The sequence below is a fragment of the Gossypium raimondii genome, chromosome 13 (assembly GCF_025698545.1).
Source record: "Gossypium raimondii isolate GPD5lz chromosome 13, ASM2569854v1, whole genome shotgun sequence".
Lineage (NCBI taxonomy): Eukaryota > Viridiplantae > Streptophyta > Magnoliopsida > Malvales > Malvaceae > Gossypium > Gossypium raimondii.
In genome coordinates this window covers 25,092,034-25,098,731 of record NC_068577.1, presented here as the reverse complement: position 1 = coordinate 25,098,731, position 6,698 = coordinate 25,092,034, and the positions used below count along the sequence as shown (strand labels likewise).

The following is a 6,698-nucleotide window of genomic DNA, read 5'->3' as shown; positions in this document are numbered from 1 at the left end:
GGAAAAATGACAACAATATGGTGAGAAATATGTAAAAAAATCTTGTGGAAAAAAGAAAAAGTAAAAGAATGAAATGGTAAAACTAGGTGTAGGCGACGACAATAATGGAGGAAAGGAGAACAAATTAAAATCAAAGAGAATGAGAGGAGGAGATGAATGGCTAGGGCAATGAGGAGGAGGATTAAAGGCTGATTATTAGTGAAAATTTAATATTTATACCTAGGTTAACTAGGCTTGGATGGCCCACAAATTAAAACAAAGGGTTTTTGCCAAAAAAAATTAAATTATTTGCATGGGAAGGGAATTGAAGTTAGGACCTCAAGGATAAATTCACTAATGTTTAAACATCAAACCAATAACTCATTCTTGATATAATTTGAAATATTTATCTTCAAAAAAAAGGCATGTCACATACTAGGGTTTAAGGCAAAATTTGCAAAATAAGAAAAATGATGCGAGAGAAGTGATTTGAACTTGGGTTTAAAGAAATGTTACACTAACACTTAACCAACAAACCAATACCTCATTTATTTCCTAAAATTGTATAGATAATTTCAAAAATTAACACATGATCTCTCTCTCTCGATTTACAAACCCGATTCTACTAACCCCCAATTTTTGGGATGTTACACAACTTCTACAAAATGAAACATCGTTCATATTTAATCAAGAGTGCATCCAAGCTTTTGAGGTAATAAAAAAAAACTTGTCTCTGCACCTATTATTATTAATCTTGATTGGTCAAAACCTTTTGTTATTATGTACGATGCTAGTGATTATGTTGTAGGAGCAGTGTTGGGACAGAAAAGGAACAGAAAATTTTGCGTTATTCACTATGCAAGTAAGACATAAATTTAGCATAGTGCAACTATACTACTACTGAATAAAAAATACTTTCCATTCTATTCGCATGTGAAAATTTCCACCCCTATTTATTGACAAATAGAATATATGTCTACAACAACTGCTCTGTTTTGAAACATGTTATGAAAAAGAATGAAACAAAAGCTCGATTAATAAGGTGGGTTTTATTGCTTCAAGAATTTGACCTATGGATAATAGATTGAAAAGGAATGAAAAATCAAATTGTGGATCATCTTTATAGAATAGAGAATGAAACAGAAATGGAAAATTCTAAAGAGACAAAAGAAACCTTCATTGATGAGCAATTATTTAATGTAGAGTTGTATAAAAAAGGGTACAAGGACAATAAAATGCCATGGTATGCTGACTATGTCAACTACATCACTAGAGGGATCTTTCTAGTAAATTCTTCTTGGCAACAAAAGAAGAGAATTATACATGAATAAAAAATATATATTTGGGAAGAACCATAAGTTTTCAGGCAGTGTGCAGATTAAATAGTCCAAAGATGTGTAGCTAAGGAGGAGAAAAATGATATTCTACAAAGGTGCCATACTTCACCATGTAGCAAACATTTTAGAGGAAAGAGGACTGCCTAGAAAATACTACAATCAGGATTCTATTGGCCTACCATGAATAGAGATGCTTATGAATTTGTACAAAGGTGCGATAGATGTCAACAAACCAGAAGTATTTCATGTATGGGGAATTGATCTCATGGGACCCTTCCTAATTTTTATAGAATGAATATATTCTATTAGTCGTTGATTGCTCCTCTAAATGGGTTGAGGAAACAACCCTTCCCATGAACGATACAAGGTTAGTAGTCAAGTTTTTAAGGAAAACTATATTCTAAAGATTTGGAACTCCCTAAGCTCTAGTGAGCGATGAAAGATCTCACTTTTGTAGTAAATAGTTTGAAACAGCTTGGCCTAATACAGTGTAAGGCATCGAATAACGACAACATACCATCCTAAAGCTAATGAACAAGCAGATGTGTCTAATTGAGAAGTCAAATAAATATTAGAGAAAATAGTCAATCCAAATAGAAAAGATCGGGCACTCAGATTAGATAACTCATTATGGGAATACAAAATGATATACAAAACCCCATTAGGTATGTCCCCTTACAAGCTTGTGTATGGAAAAAACCATCATTTACCAATTGAACTAGAAAAAAAAGCGTATTGGGCAATAAAAGAACTGAACTTAGACCCCAAGTTAGCCAAGCTAGAAAGATTATTTTAGCTGCAAGAACTAGAAGAATTCTGGTTTATGGCCTATGAAAATGTGAAACTATACAAGGAGATGAGTAAACTCAAGCATGATGCAAGGATAAAGAAGAGGGATTTCTTACCTAGGTAGAAGGTACCCTTGTTCAACTCATGATTAAAATTATTTCTCGGTACTTTAAAATCAATATAGACAGGGCTGTACATCATAAATCAGATTTTACCCCATGGTGCAATAGAGTTCATTGGAAATGGAGGATAGCCTTTTCTTGTGAATAGCCAGAGGGTAAAACATTATTTTTGAGGAAAAATAAAAAGGTCATCGAAACAAAAAAAATGCAATGTAAAGTCAACTTGAACTAGAATGAAGAGAGGAAAACCACATAAGAAAATAGAGAGGTGAATAAATTTTTATCACAAGACGATGATTCTGCTCCTTATGGGAAAATAATTGAATTAAGGAATAAATGCTTTGTTGAACGACTAGGAAAAACCAAGACAACAGAAAAATGCTCAGAATGTCAAGACATTGATTCACCATCATGCAGCACTGAAACAAGTCCGATACAGGCAAATTGCTGTCGACGTATCGACACCTCACCATAATCTATTATTCCAACATGCATATTCATCGGTTGGATGCTCTCTAGGCCATACCTTAGGGAGAGGGAAAGCTTCAGTAGAGGGGGGCAACCGCCCCATTTTGATGATTAGAGACAAATTCTTTTAAAATTTTTGGATTGTAAAATAATTAATTAGGATGAATTTTATTAGGAGTAAAAGTAATAGAAGTTTATATATTTATTTTTTGTGATAAATTTTCTATGTAGGAACCCTATACGAAGAAAGCACTACATTTACAAGCTTGAAACAAACAAGGAAGGAGGCACCCATCATAAGACTATAACAATAACATGATCAATCAAGTAACTTTGTTCCTTATCTACTTAGGGGTTGCATATTAGGGACAATGTGCTATCTAAAGTGTTGGGGGTAATATAGGAAGTTTATTTTTATATTTTTATGGTTTTTCTTTTATTTTTCTTGTCCAAAGTGTGCTTGAGCTTGTAGAAAAACAAATGATTAGTTAGAAGCATGTATATAGGTTGATTGTATTTACTAAGTTCTATATATTACACTATAATAGGCGTTAAGTAATTGAATATACCAAATGATAGAGAGATTATAGGAAAATGAGCATGCTAGCATGAATAATAAATGGTTAGAATTGTTATTGCTTGATTAATTAAATTTGTGAATATCGAGATACTTAGGGATGACATGAGGCATTATTTGGTATAACCCAGAGCCAAAAATCCAATCTTATTCATCAATCTTTAGTACCCATATTTGAGACAAAAAACCCTTCTTGATAAACCTTCACACAGAACCCAAAATCGAAACTCGAATTTGTACTTACCCTTTTTCTTTGGTCATTGAATTACACAAACTTAGGCGTCGTGCCATACATATTGAGGGATAGGTAGAGACATAAAGGTGGTTTGTAAAATCAAAGTGAAATAGGAAGAAGTAGTGTGATATAGTGATTATGGGTCTAGTAAAATTGTGCAAAACAAAAGAAACATTCAAAAAAAATGTCAAAACGAGTAGAAGTACTTGAATAATGAAAAAAAAAGAATTGTGAGTGAGACATGTTAAAAAAGTAAAAAGTGACTCGAAAACAAAGTCACAAAGTTAGAAAACTCAATTATTAGTGCACAAAAACTAGTGAGCCAAATTAGGTTAATGGACGACGATTTTTATTAAAGTTTAAGCAGATGACTTTTATTTAGTTTTATTCTTAGTTTCTTTCTAGTTTATTTTGTACTTAGGTTTCTTTTATCATTGTAATTTTACTTTTTCTTTTATTTCATTCTTCAGAAAATTTTATTTGTGGAGACAATTGAATCTTTGTGGATTATTGTTTATGCTAAATCAATATACCAGGATTTTTCTTAAACTCTATCTTTGTGGAACTAATCCTTTTATGAGAGATTAGAGAGTGGATAATTCATTTACTATTTCATTCAATTGTTTTTATTTCTAAATTTTATGCGTGCAATCCCTAAACATAGACGACTGTGTAACATGCCCATAAACAATTTGATTCTGAAAAGGTTGGATTAGTTGGACCGAAATTGAATGATATGAGCAAGTACTCGACAGATACTTGTAGTAGACTCTAGACAGAGTGCAATGTTCATACAGAAGAAAATAGTGCAGAGTACTGTATTAAATGCCTATAGACACGGGCAATGTAACTTAAGGTTTTTGCTTTGAAAAGAAGCAGATCACTTTTGAACTCTTTTGAGCAGTAGATTGGTTACAATTTTACCGAGGCATTTATGAAAGTAAGGGTAGATTCTTTGTAGTTCCAACCTTTCATATTATCATCGTACACCCCTTATCCCTTGTCGTAGTATCTTTGCCATCGCATCCTTAGTTGTTTATTTGTTCAGTTACATATTATTCATATAATCATTTTTGTAATTGCCATTACATTTTTACTCTTTCATTGCCATAGCATTTTCAATTACTCATCAGTTACACATTTTGTTCACATTAATATTCCTTTTGTTTACCACTGCATTCTTATCATTATTTTGCTATAACATTAAACTAAATTTATTGCAATAACTTAACCATTTGTATACCTAATCCGATCTCTATTGAGACGATCTCACTTATCACTTTATTACTTGATTCGATGTGTATACTTGCCCAATTCGTATATCATATTCACAGGCAGCAAGTTTTTGGCGCCGTTGTCGGGGATCGACAATTTGGTATAATTTGGTTTCGATATTTTACTTAATTCCATTATTTTAATTTAACTTAATTTAATTTAATTTCTATTGGTTTGCCAGTAGTGTATGAGAAGAGGCATTCATGCTAACAAGGAGTACCCTTTTGACCTAGAGATCAAGCGAACTTTTTAAAAAAGGTGAAAAGAATTGAGAAAAATGGCTAGAAACAAGTATGATCCTAGTCTCAATGATAATCCAAATGGTTTTAGTCTTAATGTTAATCCAAATGGTTAAGATTTGAATCCTCCTATTCGTCAGGTAATAGAGGACTGAGGTAGACCCATACGAAAGCATGTTGTTCTAATTTTAGATTATTTGAATCCAGGGATAGTCAGGCCATAAATATAAGATCAACAATTTGAGTTGAAACTGATAATGTTTTAGATGTTGCAAACAGTGGGACAGTTCAATGGATTACCAACAAAAAATCCAAGACTACACTTAAGACTTTTTCTAGAATTTTGTGACTCGTTTAGACAATAGGGTGTTCCTGAAGATGCCCTGAGACTTAAATTTTTTCCATATTCCTTGAGAGACCAAGCAAGGGCGTGGTTGAATGCTTTACCATCAAGAATAATGGCATCATGGAATGATCTTTGCCAGAGGTTTTTTCTACGTTATAATCCACCAAATATGAATGCCAAGCTTAGAAATGACATCAAATCTTTTCGGCAGTTAGAGGATGAAACATTATATGAAGCTTGGGAATTATTTAAAGAATTACTTCAAAAATGTTTGATGCATGGATTTCAGCACTAGACTCATATAGAAATATTTTATAATGGGTTGAATGTACACACGATAATGGCAGTTGATGCATCTACCAATGGTACATTGTTGGATAAATCTTACAATGAATCATATGAGATTTTGGAAAAGATTTCCAACAATATCTATCAATACCCTGCCACAAGATTTGGGACGTACAAGAGAGATCCTGGTACCATGGAGCTCGACACAATTACTTCATTGACAACCCATGTATCTTCTTTAGCTAATATGATCAAAATAATGAAGAAGCCCACTGCAACTCAGGAGATGAAATCAACCAAACTATCATGTGTTTTGCAAGAAAGAATATCCACAATGCAGCACCTGGTTATAATCATCTTATGCCGAGGCAAAATGCTCAACAAGGTCAGATATCATCTTCTAATTCTATTGAAGTTTTGTTCAATGAGTATATGGCCAAAAATGATGATGTGATTCGGAGTCAGGCTTCGTCTCTCCAAGCTCTTAAAAATCAAGTGGGGAAAATAGCAAACACTCTAAATTTCAGGCCAGAAGGAGCATTTCCAAGTGATACTAAGAATTTAAGATCACACGAAAAAGAGCATTGCAAAACAATCACCCTTAGAAGTGGGACTTCGTTAGATGAAGTTGTTCAAGATGCCGTGGTAGAAGAGGACATTTCCAAACTCGACCAGGAAAAGAATTCAGAACCATCTGAAAAATAAACTGAACCTAAAATGGGTAAGTAGCAAAATGATGTGGTAGAATTGGATAATGTTGTCAATAAGAATGCCATAGAAAAATAATATCATCAACCTGAATGATGAGTACCTTTACCTTTTCCTCAACAATTTCACAATTCCAAGCAGGATATTCAGTGCAAAAGATTTTTGGAGGTTTTCAAGCAACTCCATATGAATATACCGTTAGTAGAAGCTTTGGAGTAAATGCCCAACTACGTGAAATTTATGAAAGATATATCATCAAATAAGCATAGATTGGGAGAATTTGAGACAGTTCCTCTCACTGAAGGGTACATGACAATGTTGGTAAATAAACTACC

The 6,698-nt window shown here is 33.1% G+C and overlaps 1 non-coding gene across 1 annotated transcript; it reads right to left on the bottom strand.

Moving 5' to 3' along the window:
* Positions 1-5,545: 5,545 nt before the first annotated feature.
* LOC128036426 (small nucleolar RNA R71) lies at positions 5,546-5,652 on the bottom strand. The gene has a single exon (XR_008193223.1). It is a non-coding gene; the product is annotated as a small nucleolar RNA R71 (small nucleolar RNA).
* Between the last annotated feature and the right edge of the window lie 1,046 nt (positions 5,653-6,698).